General features: G+C 37.4%; 1 non-coding gene across 1 annotated transcript; it reads right to left on the bottom strand.

Annotated features, from left to right (window-relative positions):
* Positions 1-12,559: 12,559 nt before the first annotated feature.
* LOC135406025 (5S ribosomal RNA) lies at positions 12,560-12,678 on the bottom strand. Its single transcript, XR_010426118.1, has one exon. It is a non-coding gene; the product is annotated as a 5S ribosomal RNA (ribosomal RNA).
* Between the last annotated feature and the right edge of the window lie 2,937 nt (positions 12,679-15,615).

A 15,615-nucleotide genomic window follows, 5' to 3' on the forward strand; every position in this document is an offset into this window, starting at 1 on the left:
ATATGAGGAAGAACTCTTTTACTGTGCGAATGACTGAGCACTGGAACAGATTGCCAAGAGAGGTTGTGGAGTCTCCCTCACTGAAGATATTGCACCTGGACATGTGCTCTAGGATGACTCTACTTGAGCAGGAAGATTGGACGAGATGACTCACTGTGGTCCCTTCTAACCTTACTCATTCTGTGATTCTGTGAAATACATTTAAACTTGAATGTTTATCTTGTAGACTTCAATAAGAATTCACGTGCTGAAGATCCATGTGGAATAGTCTTATCTGTTACAACTGGCTGTATATTGTACATATGTGCTCTTCTATGAAGATACTTGAGTATAAAATTTATTAAGACGGTGAGTGAAATGAAGTTTCTAAAATACAAGTTTCATCAAAGAGTGGAGAAGAACAAACACAGTATTGCAGCATAATCCTCCTATGTCACACAACCTGGTACTACTCACAGCCTGACTCTAGTCCTAGATACTAAAACCACTTGACAAATAAAGTTCAATCATTAAATTACTCCTGCAATACTACAGATATTTATTTTCCTTTTGGCTAAATGTTTTCTTTGTTATCATTGATCACATTTAGTATAACAATTGAGCTATTAATCAGCAAATTATAGCTGATTAATCTTCTTTGAGTATTCTGCTTCATTGGACCTGTCAGTTACTTTTTTTTTTTTTTACTTCAGACAATTCTTGACTGTTCACTAGCTTTTGAGGATGCTGATCCTAGATTGAGTGTGGTGGGAAGCATTTCCAAAATTTAATGTACTCTTCAGTGCACAAAGTTACAAAATCTTCCTTTAGGTCTGAATGTTTTCACAGTTGTATCTAGAATTACTGTTGAATATGCACTGAAAATGCAAAATTATGTGTTTAGATTAATAGTTAATTAATAGTTAATTAATAGTTAATTAATTAACTATTAATTAACAATAGTTAATTAATAGTTAGAACCACCTGAATAAATACTGTGTGAACTGACTAATATCCTCCTACTCCATTATTTTATAAATTGTTCATCAGATTGACTGCCTTAAGAAAAAAGAGCAAAGGAAGAGCTGAGACGAAAAGAAAAATACCTGCTGTTCTTCTATTTAAAAAATTGCAGGTAACTCCACGCACGCTGGAGAACTTACCTTGCTGCTTATGAGTCTAGTGGTTGTTCAGTAAAGGCCCAAATGTAAGTTTCTTGTCATAATGCACAATCTCATGTGCAATGTTAACTTAGCCCTGGATTCCAGAACACCTTAAAATGAATGAGTTTCAGATAGGAAAAAAAATCAAAAATAGTAAGTTACATTGCGCAGTTTCAGCACCTGTCCAGTGGAGCCACTTATCATGAGTCCACTCAGTCCACTTTGTCACATGGCTTCAAGACCACAGAATACTGCCAATGAGTGATCACTCCCAAGTATTATCTAGCCATGTAATGAGTAGCTCCAAGAGAAAAATAAGGCTGACATTTGTATTTTTTAGTATAGTAGCAAAGAAATACATGACATATTACACCAATTAGGAAGCAATTTAGAAGTGTCTCCCGCATTCCTCCCCACTTCCATCTCCACACACCCCTGCCCCTGCAAAAAAAAAAAAAAAAAAAAAAAAAAAAAAAAGAAAAGAGAATCTATGTGGCAATTTTGCCTCCTACTGATAATGGAATTTTCAACCTTCATCTTCTAATCCATCACACAGAAGTCTTCAATAAAAACATTTAAAGAAATATGGGTACGCTAGGTTGTTTCTACAGCTTGAAAAAGTTTTTAATCTATTTATGGTAGAGATTGCATTCCTAAGTAAATTAACAAGATGATGCTATCACATCATCTTGCTGATGATAAATCTTGACACATTTCTTCTACCTTGTTTCTAGAAGAAAGTGTTTATGTTATAGTGCCTGTGCTGAGCGGAATGTTTATAGGACACCATGACTCTACCCAAATCATCAGTTTCCTCATTGTCATATAGATTGTAAAACCCTCTATACAGGCATCTGCTGCTGAGGTTCAAATCTTGTTCTTCTTTCAGCATATGGATTCTTTCTCATATTTTGTTTATATCTGTGTTTCAATGCAAGAGATCTCTTTCTGTACTTTGCATTAGAGAATTGTAAAAATTATAAAAATATCTTTGCTTTTCAATTGGCCTTGGATTTCTCTCCTTTAGTTTTGTGAACGGATCAGTATAAATGTTTCAGTGCAAGCATTTTGCAATGTTTTATTTTTGCTCTGCCAATCACTGTATATACACAGCTCTATTTCTTCCCCATCAGTTATTCTTGTCAACTTGAGTATATATTTCTAAGATGTGTAAGAATTTTTACAGCAGGTCCCAGCAGTGATGCTGAAAACTTTATTCGTCATATAACAATGAAGGTTAATATGATCACAAATCACTTCAATGAAAGAACAAGGTATATTCTTATGAAACTTTCAGATATCACAGTTGCAGTTCATTACTCATATTTAGAAAGACCAAGAATTCTGGAGCAAGAACTGGAGAATATTATTAACTTTGTCTTACTAAGACAAAGTGTAAAATAACAGCTTTTATGGACAAATTAGAGGAAACTTTGCTACAGATTGGGGTCTCACTAAGAGAAGGAAAAGAGAACTGTTAATGATAAAGCAATCTAAATGCTATATATCTCCAAGCAATTTAACTTGAGGAAGCAGAAGGTGGGGTATTTTGAGTAAAGAGAAAAAAAATTAATTCTATTGTACAAGTCTTTATTAAGACTTCATTAGAATATCAGGCTCACTTCTGATTAGCTATGTTTAGAATAGCATATTTCAATGCAAAACCAGCCTACTCAGATAATAAGAGGTTTTAGAGAACAAATCTTAAAAGAAGAGACTCGTGAAACAAAAGTCAGGGCAGGATATAATTATTTTCTATAAATATACTTATTTGATAAACACAATGAAAAAAAAAGGACTGTCAAAACTAAGTATGCTTGTCCAAGATCAAAAGACTGTAAAAATTAGTTATGGATATATCTTCTCAGCAAATGAAAAGAACATTTCTAACCATTAGAAATGAAGTTTTGGTGTGTTATTTTTAATGATGCAGTGGAGATCTGGAACATACATTGACTAAAGATATTTGAAAATATCTGCTAGAATCTATGTGGCCACCAAAATAAAAGCAAGCAATGGTAACATTGACATATTTCATAATATATATACACTTGTAATTTGAGCTGCACACACGTGTAATAGGTATATATAAATATATATGTTTATACACATACATGCACATATATATTCTTACAAGCCTAATGTTTGAGATGTCATATATCCTTTACTTAAAACAACTAAATATATTGTTTGTTTTGGTTAGCTGTGACACTATACTGAACAGACGTATTCACTGCTAAAATCTAGAGATTTTTCTTGAACAATTGTAGAGCATTCAATTAAAAAATCCTTTAAGAATAGGATCAACTCAAAGAACAGGGCAAATTGTCTTGTTCATTGGTGAAATTTCTCCTAGCTTTGCTATATTCCCATTAACTTAACCTAAGAAACAGTGAATACTGAGCAATCCAGCACAGCTGTTCCAGCCCTTCATGCAGTTCATCAATGGAAATATTTAAGCACCCATAAACCTGCTTTAAATAGTCCATGACCAGTTTCCTTTTGTATTAGATTATGACCATTTTTTCCCTTCTCCTTCACTGTTGTCTCTCAGTCAGTGTTCTTCCTTGTCCAAGTCCATTGTGAATGAAATTTCAAGTATATAACTCCTGATATGACTTTTTGTGTGCGTGCGTTTGTTTGCTTATCTGTTTACTCACAGCTGTTTTCCTAACGTGACATATGAATGTTTTGCTGTTTCTCTGACCAGCGGCAAGGAAGACTGCCAATACAGCCTTACTGAGTATATGGTTCCTTGTTGTGCTATGAGAAACGACCACCAAAAAAGTAAGAAGGAACTCGAACATGCTGTGTTTGGTCTGACTGAACTGTAACAGATACTAAACTGGGTCCTAAGAGAGCTTTAATACACTCTGAGCCCAGCATATTGTGATAATAACCTCTCCATTATAATAGTCATTAAGGAAACTTGAAAATACCAGTTCACAAACCAAACAGAATAACTCCTCCATTCCAGACTTTTGCTACAAATAGAGAAATTTATTTTGGGGAACAGCCAGGAAAAGATAGAGTGGGGCTGGAATTCTGAAAGAAAGTAGCAACAATTAGATCAGTTCTGCCTCTGCTTACTGGGTGGGTCCTCTGAATGTCAGCCTCATTATTCTGGATGTCAACTCTAGGCAGCAGCTCCTAAATGCCTTTCCAAATGGTGGCCTAAATGGCAGTCCCTGTTGTACATTATTTCTCCAGTAATAGTGGCAGGCTTTTGGGAACGTCTTTTAGTTCATAATAAATTTCAGGAGCACTAGCTTGAGAACAATGTTTGAGGCTTGTGCCAGCACAGACTGGCAGATAAATGCTTCGAATCCACAGTTTCATTATCGCTTCTGAAAATCCTTAGGCTGCAAAACTTGTTCACTGGTGGGGAAGAGCCCAGATATTCTGATGGAACAAGGACAATTTACATAAAATTTATATAATCTCAGCATCTCAAAGGCCCTGTCTAGCTCTGTTCACCAGAGTCTCTAAGCCCCTCACAAACATGAAAGAAAGCATCTTCATTGTGGTTCCATTAAAGAAAGAATCCTTCTGTGAGGTTAGTTGGGTTCCAAAACATGGACAAATTAATTGAACAGACAACAAATGTGTGGCAGTGCCAGGAAATGGTGTTGTAATTCTCAGTCCACAGCCACAACCACAAGAGTAATCTTGTACATTTCTGGTAGCAAAAGGGGGAGGGGGAGGGGCACAAAGTCCCTCACAGAGTCCCCTTCCTTGTTTTAATAGGGATTTTATCATGAATGGAAACAACCATTCCATTTGCTTATGTAGACTGGTAGCAGTCTGTTGAACTAAGTTTGCAACAAAATGATGATACAACATTTAAAGCCAGACTGCTTGAAATTAGAGATTCAGATTTCAGGCCGATGTAAAATGCAGCCCGTTTCTTACTAGCAGCTGTGTCTCAAGCACTAACAGATTTTCCTATCTCTCATTTGTTTGGATGGAAAGCAAGTACCTTAAGCTGCTGGAAGTTGGTCCATGGCCGTAAAGCTAACTTTTAGTCTGTTATCAACTGAGGACAAACCCTTCCTGAAGCTATTCTTTCTGATATTATAGCTTAAAAGGTGTTATGGGCACTTCATAGATGCCAGAGCTGCCTCTCTAGTGCTCAGCAGTGCCAAAATCCATCCTGTTACAAGGATGGATGGCCACTATGGTAGAGGAGCTTGCGAGATGAAGGCAGAATATTCAAATACATTACTCCTAAACACAGAACTCCTGTTCAGGGCAGGTTTGCCATCTTTTGCCTGGGAGAAGTCAAAGTATGTGGCTCTTCAAATTGCTGTTGCTTTCTTCCTCTGAAGTATTTAAATGAAATACATTTGTACCACATAAAAATATCAGAGTATATTTACTTTGTGTTTACATTTTTATGAAGTCCAGCTACCACAGAGAACTGAAAGATTCCAGGGTAGAAATATACGAGATGAGTCACATTCTCCGGTTTGCTCTAGTTGCTCCACTTGCCAAGGCAAAGGCAAGCCCAAACCCTAACACTTCCACCCAGTGTCACTATCCTGCTGTCACACTATGGCTCATGTTTACTGCCCAGCCTGTGTTCTTCACCTCTTCTTCCATAAGTTATGTGGTTAATAAGTGAGGAAATATTCCCTGTCCCTATCCTCCATACAGACAGAGATATATACACCCGTGAATGGATACATTAGCAAGTTCCAGCTCATGCTCAAGGCCTCTCATATTTCTTCAGGAGAGTCTACATTCACAAATGCTGCTTACAAAGTGCAGGACTCACTCTATTGAATGAATTCTTTACCTTGGCTCAGAATGTGGCTGTTTTCTGTACAGCATTACATTTTTAGTGGTGCAATTTTGTTTTAAGATTTTCTTGAGAAGCAGTGTAGAATAGAAAATTTAAAGTACTATTTCAATATCCGGTGGCCCATTAACTACACCCTTAAGCATATGTTGTGCTGCAATGACTAATCTGTCTCCCTGCTAACAATAAGAAGCACCCTGAAGTCAGGAAGCCTTCTGGTTGCTTTGGGCTCCAAGGGCAGGCTCCTTGGATGACTGAATGCTGCTGTGACTGGGTCATCTCTGGGTAATAATAGTCCTCAACAAATGTAATTGTGCCCTTAAAGCCACAAACAGACAGAATTAACAGGGTGGTTGCTGTGGAGTTGTCTACATCATCTAAGTCTGGTTGTATCTGGCATTCCAGCAAAATGGCTTTACTAGATAGGCTGCCACAATGCTGCTGTGGCACCTTTGGTTGTTTTTTTCGGTTTAGTTTGGTGTTTAGTGATTTTTGGGGGGGGTTGTTTTTGGTTTTTGTTTGGTTTTTTGTTTGTTTTTTTTTTTAAAAAAAGAGATAATTTTCCTTCTGGGTGGCCATTTTTTCTGGTTTGGCAAAGAAGCATTAGCATGAGTGAATGGATTAACAAGGAAGGTATAAAAACAGTCTGGTTTACTGGAGGAAGGAAGAGATAAGAGAAGACCTGAGTTATCACCACTGACTCACCAGTTTACAGTGCAAAGTTCATGCACAGCTCTAGCTTCATTTCTAGTCTTCCCAACATCTCCTCCTTGGGTCATGTGCTATCCTTGCAAATGGGGGGCAGTCCATGTTCTTTTGGCACCTAGGACTTTTCCCTGCAAACATCCACAAAGTCTATGATTCTATGGATCTAGAGAATTTAATAATGAAAAAGATAAAAAATACACTAGCAGTGAGTCAAAGCAAACATAACCATAAAACAATACTCTTAGATATGTAGTCACATACTGTTTTGAAAACCAGAACACAGGATTCTTAGCTATGACTACTACAGTCAACAAAAGGAACAAAAAAGATGTCAGATAAAGCAAGGAATACATATCCACATTTGTTTCAGTCATTTAATCAACAAGTTTCCAAAAGAGAAAGCAAAGAAGTTAAAATTTCCAGACGAGAATGAAATTTTACATGGAAGGTTCCCCTATGCTAAAGGAAGTCAGCATGACTTATCCAACCTGTTTTGAGTATTGCTCTGTTTAAATGCCATTTCAAAAGATTCATTGGCTATGTAGGCTTTTACTATCAGCATATTTATTTCACCTCCTAAATGAAATCCAATTTGAGGCTATTAATATTAATGTGCTGAGATAATTCTGATGATGAATTAATAAAACACTTGGCCTCTCAATATGCTGTTTGCTCTTACCACTTAATGATGCTCTTAACTGGAAAAAGGAAGAGATAGAGCAGACTCCAGCAGGAGCCTGAAAATTAGAAACCACTTCATTGTTTTTAGCTTGCCACTTTAATGACAATCGATGGCATTGATTTTGGACTAGAAAAGTATTTACTAAATCTTTACCATGTGCTACAGTCCCTATTTAGATTCTTTAAGCTTAATCTATATGCAACACCTGCTTAAAGTAGTGTACCTCAACTATTTGATGAGATTAAATTAAAAAATATTTAATGCATTTCTATATTTTGTTGGAGATTTGACCCTATTTCCTTTGTTATTCATAAATATTGGGGGTTTTGCAAAACAATTGTCTTCGCACTGAAAGCACACAACTGTACCTTAGAAAAACAAGATGGCATCAACAGTCTCATTTCTTTACAAGAGGAATGTCAGTTCACCGAGCATTTTAGTACAGATAAGGCTAATTCACGTACCTTATTATGCCAGAATAGATTTCCATTTGAAGAGCTGAATTCAGCTAATGTACAAGATTTTTACATTAGTCTACACAGCACAAAATCTTAATAGAAAAAAAATCTAAGTAATAAGATATTTCCATAGACAACTCATGTAAAAACATATGTGTAAACATCTATAGTGTCATATGCCTAATTTATATTATTTTTTATTATTGATAAAACTGAATATGGAAAGCATTTCATTCTAAGCTCACATATATGTATAATTTATTATAGTTAAGATATATAACCTGAATGCTAGTAATTTTTATTTTCCATGTAAGAAAGAATGAAAAAATTCTAGTAATGTGATTGCCGAAAATTGCAATTTAATCTAAGATTTCAGTCCTGGAAAGCCTGTCTAAAAGGTGGCTAGCAGAACTCACACAAGCTAATTTTCGAAGTGAAATGTACTTAAGAAATTCTAGAAGGATGGCAAGCCTAAAAGTGCATTGCCAGTACACCTCATGTTTAAGCCTGGAGTTTTCATTCCAGCCAAACTGTCTCTCTTTGAAATAGGTCAGATGATATAGACTGTTTTACCTTAACTCCGTTGTAGGAATATGCAAGAATATCAGGAAACCAAGAAGCAACAATTTTAACATATTATTGCTGACATTTATAATATTATTAATAATTAAGTTTCTCAGACAGAAAAGTCAAACAAATTACTACCTATGAACTGCTTCTTCAGAGAAAAAACAAAGACAAGAAATTTACTATTTTTCTTTTTCGTTAAATTATGAAGTACTCAGAGTGATAAAATCTCTGTAGGCATCTAGAGAAAGTTTGTTAATATGGAAGAAAAATGTTTATAATTTCTAAAATTATGCTACTTGAGAACCAGATTTTAATTTTTATTATTTGTGACAGAATAATAGCAAGTAGGTTTAGGTGGTAGGGGAGATGGACGATGTTGTAGGGTACCAGTTGTATATCAGTTCTCTTTTGATGCTGCTTCTTTTGAGCAGGCATGGAAAGAAAAACCTATACAGCAAGTCATAATGCAATCTGCATTTCACAAAATTTGCCCTCTGCTCCCATGTCCAAGTACAAATAGGTAACACAGGTCAACAGATACTGAATGGCCACACTAAAAGCCAATCGGGGACTCCTATTTTTTTGGTCTATTTGCATTTCCCCTTTCATGGATGAAATGTTTAATTTCTCCTAGAGTTTGTAACAACCTAAGAGGACAGACCAAATGTCAACTTCCTAGATGTCTTTGGCCACTATTCTGATGACCATGATCTTAAAAAGACTATAATGTGTGCACAATTTCATGAAGTTCAAATAGTTCTGTCAAAATCAGAGTTGTTTTGTTATTGCCTATAAGTTATTCCCAACTAACATCATAACATACAAATCAGCTGACTTGAGTAAATGATCTATTACTCCTAAATCCTCATCAATGCCTATGTGAATTATGCTATTATTTCTCGGAAGTTTACCTACTTTCAGTCATTCTTGGAACATTCTCATGACCAGACTTTGTGTGAAAGTTCTAACCTCTGAGAGAAAAACAAAATTATAGAATCACAGAAATGTTTGGGTTGGAACAGACCTTTAAATGTCACCTATTCTAAGTCTCCTGCACTGAGCAGAGACACCTTCCGTAGATCATGCTGTTCAGAGCCCCATCCAAACTGACCTTGAATGTTTCCAGGATGGGGCATCTACCACCTCTCTGATCAGCCTGTGCCAGTGTTTTACCACCCCTCCTTGTAAATTCTTTGTATCTAATCTAAGTCAATGAGAAGAATCTGAACACCTTTACTTTAAAAATATTTCTAAGAGACTGATTTAAGAGGTTGCTTTATTCTTTTCTTTATATTATAAAATATTATGCTTTTAAAAATCAGTTAATTTGGTGAAAGAAAACTGATTTTAAAATATTAAAATTTATTTGAAACTGTCAGGTAGCCTTTTAAAATACTGTTCAATGATAATAGCCTAAAACATTGCTATATTTCAACTGCTATACATTTTCTTGGGTAGCCACAGGAATGTTTCCTAATTAGATAACTTAGGGCTAAACACTGGGAGTTTTTAAGTGTTGAGTACCTTCAACTTTTGATAAAACAAAAGCAGAGAGTATCCAGTGCCTCAAAGGATAGGTCACTCTTTATATAACAGTGTATGAGAATCAGTTTTCGTCTTGTTTTTCTTAGACATAATTTGATGTTTTACAATAGAAAAAAGTGTAAGCACACCCCAGCATATCACTTCTATCACTGGTGTGTATAAAATGCTTCCCCCAACGCTTTTAAGGTGATGAAAAGGACAACTACCTTGTGTCTAAATCAGGAGAGCTTGATATGATGTCAAAGCCTTTGGCTAAACATAGATTGACTTAATTCTTTCAATAATGAACTTTGGTCCAGAGCATTTAACAACCACAAGAGAAGAAACCCAATATAAAAGAGAAAATCTCCTCATTCAGGTTATCTTGACTCTGCTGCAGGCAAAACATAGAAATATTTTTTTTAATCGAGATTCTCTGCAGCAGCCCGTTCCAAATGCCAGTATCCATCACTGATGACTGGATCAATAGCTCTGTTTTGGCCCCAGTCTCCTACGAGAGATGGCATGCCATCAGTGACAGACAAATATCACAGTTAAGCAAAGTATCCAGCCAGACCTAGTAACATTTTTATTGATTTTTGTTGTGCAAATAATGTCTTTTTGGGCTGAATAAATGGCTTTGAGCCAAACAGTCATTGTTTATGATTCCAAAATGCAATAAAGGGACAGGAAATATATTATAGCCTATGTCTCAAGGCGCACAACATAATCATCCTTTGGTGGTGAAAAACTATCCAGCTGCAACCATGAGTGCATATTTATCCATGCTTAAAGGTACCTGTAGGACTTGCAAATCTTACACAAAATGTCCTGTTAGGAAACAGATGGTATTGCCCTTTAACCTATTGAATAAGTACTAGAAAACCAAGCAAAAAATAAGCACTATATTTCTTCAATCAATACAAAGAAAACACTTTATTATTTTCTGTTCAAATGAAATATCAAACTTGCCAAAATGGTATTAGAATGCTATGAAAAAAGGACAAACCAGAAAGTACCCTGACAGTTTCTTCAAATGCTACAAAATTATATTAATAGCTGTTCATCAACAATATTTGTTGGCTTTGTATTCTGTTCTTTTTTTTCAGAAATTACTAAAACACATTTTGTGTAATTTTTGTATTAAAGATCATATTATTTATCTTTCTTTTTAAAAAATCTATTTTGTTTTGCTAATATTATTTAATCACTTAAGCTAGCCATACAAACAAAAGTATTTCCTTACGGTTATATCTGTACATTAAATCCCAAACCTCTTCTACTGGTTATACGTCTACTATATCCAGTAGATTTAATGAGAAATCTTTCTTAATCTCAGGAAGTGTGCAGTGGCCAGACTTTCTAGACATGCAGGTGTCATAAACAAATATTATCATTCAATGATATCATCAAATCACTAGTACAAATCATCAGCAGTGAAGGTCTGAGAAAAGAATTATTCTTATAAGTGCCAAGTTATCTACAAAGACACATTTTTTAAAGGTTTGTTGTTTCCAATTAACTAGAAATAAGCTGTATTAGCTTGCATTATTTCAAGGCTGGTAAAACTATTTTGCCCTCATTGCACAACCCTGTGTTTTCATAGAAAATATAAATAATTCAAGCACCTTTCAGAAAAATTCAAGAATATTTATCCTCATCTCAGAGAAGTCTATCTGTAGGAAAATGCTACAGTAATCAAATGCCAGCCTAAATCCCATCTCTCTTCTACATATCAAGCTTTTCATAGAATCATAGAATCATAGAATCATAGAATCATAGAATCATAGAATCATAGAATCGATTGGGTTGGAAAAGACCTCCGAGATCATAGAGTCCAACCCTTGGTCCAAATCCTTGGTCCAAGTCCATTTACTAGATCATGGCACTCAGTGCCACGTCCAATCTGCGTTTAAAAATCTCCAGGGATGGTGAATCCACCACCTCTCTGGGCAGCCCATTCCAATGCCTGATTACTCTCTCTGTAAAGAATTTTCTCCTGATATCCAACTTAAATTTCCCCTGGCGGAGCTTAAGCCCGTGTCCCCTTGTCCTATTGCTGAGTGCCTGAGAGAAGAGACCAACCCCCACCTGGCCAGAACTTCCCTTCAGGTAGTTATAGACGGTGATGAGGTCACCTCTGAGCCTCCTCTTCTCCAGGCTAAACAACCCCAGCTCCCTCAGCCTCTCCCCATAGGACTTGTGCTCAAGTCCCTTCACCAGCCTTGTTGCTCTTCTCTGGACCCGCTCCAGCACCTCAATATCCTTTCTGAACTGAGGGGTCCAGAGCTGAACACAATACTCAAGGTGTGGCCTCACCAACGCGGAGTACAGGGGAAGGATCACTTCTCTGGTCCTGCTGGCCACGCTATTTTTGATACAGGACAAGATCCCATTGGCCTTCTTGGCCACCTGGGCACACTGTTGGCTCATGTTGAGCTTCCTGTCAATTAGTACCCCCAGGTCCCTTTCTGCCTGGCTGCTCTCCAGCCACTCTGTGCCCAGCCTGTAGCGCTGCAGGGGGTTGTTGTGTCCAAAGTGCAGGACCCGGCACTTGGCTTTATTGAACTTCATCCCATTGGAATCAGCCCATCTCTCAAGTCTATCCAGATCCCTCTGCAGAGTCCTCCTGCCTTCCAGCAGGTCGACACTCCCTCCCAATTTGGTATAGAAAAGCCTACAGCACCCGGTATTCCCAGGTGGTCTCCCATCCAAGTACTAACTGGGCCCAACCCTGCTTAGCTTCCGAGATCAGACGAGATCAGGCGTTCTCAGGGTGGTATGGCCGTAGTATTTTCAACTTTCATCCAGGCTGAGAAGTCTGTTTACTTATTTGGGAGCCTTGCTTTAAGTTTAACCCAGAAAACTGACACCTAATGTTAGGTATTTTGATTTCAGATGTTCAGATATTATACTGGATTTGGCCTAAAGATTTGTTTGGGCTGAAATCAGAATAAGTAATTGAGCCTGCATATTGTACTGAGAACATGCACACTTTTTTTCTTTTCTAAGTTTAGAGGGGTTTGGGGCACTTTATTTTAAATGTTAAACTCAATGTAAATCAGAATCATTAAATCATGAGGTATGAAGCTATTGGCAAACACGTCAGTGCATGATCAGCCAGGTTACCCATTTGTTCTCTGGAGGACGTAGCTCCCAGCAAACTCAGTCCCATCATTCCTGAGCTAGAAGAGCAGGTCTACATAAAACCCAAGCTGGGTATTAAGAGATCTGTAACTGCTCCTCCTGCAGACCTCAGGAACATATGTTCACATACTTGACACAAACCGTCTGTGCCAATAAAACCCTGCCCATTGTCATGCAAAGGAAATTCAACCCTCCCTGCAGACTAAGCCCTGTCTATGTCAGTTGGTCAGGCACGTCTTCTCCTGGGGGAGTTGAATCCCGCCAACTGAGAACATGGTTTCCAGAGGACAAATAAATAGGCTGTAACGGGATAGCATGTGAAATGTTCCTGCAAAGACTAGTCACCTGGGTGTTATGAACTGTGAAGATACTAGAATGAGTGTTGTTAAGAGTGTGAAATCACCTCCATTGATGAGGCTAAAAATAATGGAGTAAAATTTGTTTTGTCATAATCCTCTTATTACAGATCCTGTTTTCTCTGCAGGTAAGAATGCCTCCACCCATTGCTCCCATTTCAAGAATACAATTTAAAGAATAAAATTTAAAGAATACATTTTTTACAGCAAATACAGCAAGGTAAAAACAAACATGCTTTACTGTCTGGCTTTTAAAGACAACGACAGCTGTGGCCAGACTGATCTCATCACCCCATCGGCAATATTTTTATAGCAGTTAGAGTAATGGCAAGGCAAAGACTCTCATACTTGGATTTACCTAAGTGTTTTCTTTCCAGGTCCTTTTCCTCTGGTGACCTTTATGTCTCTGATCTGTTTTTCAGACAAAAGTTTCCATGTATAGTCTCTGGCTAAGTTACTGGGAGAGCTTTACTGACACTTGGAGGTGTGTGAGTTATGGCTTTGCATTGAACTTTGCTGCTTGGATGGAGAGAAAGGCTGATGAGGAGAAGGGGTAGGCTTGGGTGTGTGCAAATATGCTGTCTGCTCAGATGCATTTAACCAACACAGGCCTGGATATGGAGCAGTTAAGATTTGCATGAGAAGAACTTCCTGGAGGAAACAGCATGAGCCAGTGGACAGGCAGTCCAGATGTCTTGTGATCTGTCTCTAGTTTTCTCTAGGTTGCCATGCGAGCTTGGGAAAGTCTCTTTCCCCATGGGTCTTAATTTCAGTCTGCAGGCACTTAGAGAGATACCTAACCTTCAATGTGATTTCAGATCTTTCTGAAATGCCCGTTTCCAACAACTACAATGCCTACAAATCTAGCTGACTAATAACAGCCTGTTTAGGAGAGAACAAAGGATCATCTATTATATGCTTGATAGGCAAATCTCCAGCTTGATCACTTTTTGTTTTCCCTTATCAGCAATATTTCTTCACTTTTTCTATTTTACTGAGTATATTTGGTATAGGAATTTTTCTGATGACCCCAAATATTATCAGCAGAGTTTAAAACACTTACTAGGAAGAGGAGGAAAGTGAGATTTCTGCCACATGTACTGTGATTTTCTCTGCAGAACTTCTAAATAAATTCATCTGTGAAAATACAACCAGAGTTAGGCAATATTTAAGCTTAAACAAGACACAGCAGTTTTTATGAAAAGTAACAAAATCTATAAGACACCATGAACTGAAATAGAGTAGCTCACAACTGTACCTCCTCTGTTGCCTCTGTATTATAATATAGATGTGACTACAGCATATGTAAGTATAGACAAGCAATCATAGTCATAACAAACATCACAAACACAGGTCATGAACCAGAATAAGAGAAACGAAGTAGCAGCAGTATTAGTAATTAATGCACAGCTTCTAGAAAGTCTCTGAGAATATCACTGGCTTACTAGGGTGCAATAAAGTCCAGATCATTTTTTGTCTTCAGTGATACAACAGATACACCGGATAAACTTGTTTTACTGGGGTGAGTAAGTCCAATATGAGCTACAGGCTCGTAGCCTGTAAAATGCATGTTTTCTCCAAGGACTAGAGTATTTCAGAGACTTTTATAGGTTGGTCAAGGAAGTCCTGATCTTTATGGGGAAACCATCTCAGTGACTTTGGTTTCTTCTGATGCTCATGCTCAGGAAAGGAGACTTAATTAGAGCAGCAATACACGCACATTCTTGTATATGAGGGAGAGTTCCATCTCCACACTTCCTAACTATATAAGCCATGCCGAAGTACTCAGTCATTTGATCTCAGTATCATCTGGGGACCAGCTGTCCTGCCAGCTCTCCCACTCCCCATGTGGTCTCTGCACCCCATATGTTTCCGGCCCTTTTTCCCACATGCCTTGATCTCCCTGTATCCACCAGACACCCAGATTCCAGCTTCCTTGCTTACCTTACAAGTTATCCAGGCATAGCACAACTGATGGTTTCCACCTACATTTTATCCTTAGCAGGTATCTGGCTAAGCTTAGCACCATTTTCTGTGGTGTTACAGGAAAAATAGCATTTCTGGAAAGTTCCTGTGTTGCTCAATAAAATAAATAAAAAGTGCAAAAGATGTAAACCATCAGAGGATAGAGGATTTTCAATCATCCTGATAATATATTTATTGCCTGGAAAGAGAAATGGGAAGATATGTTCTCCAAGGCCAGTGACTCTCTTTCCAAAAATCAAAA

Source organism: Pseudopipra pipra, chromosome 1, assembly GCF_036250125.1.
Source record: "Pseudopipra pipra isolate bDixPip1 chromosome 1, bDixPip1.hap1, whole genome shotgun sequence".
Classification (NCBI taxonomy): Eukaryota; Metazoa; Chordata; class Aves; order Passeriformes; family Pipridae; genus Pseudopipra; species Pseudopipra pipra.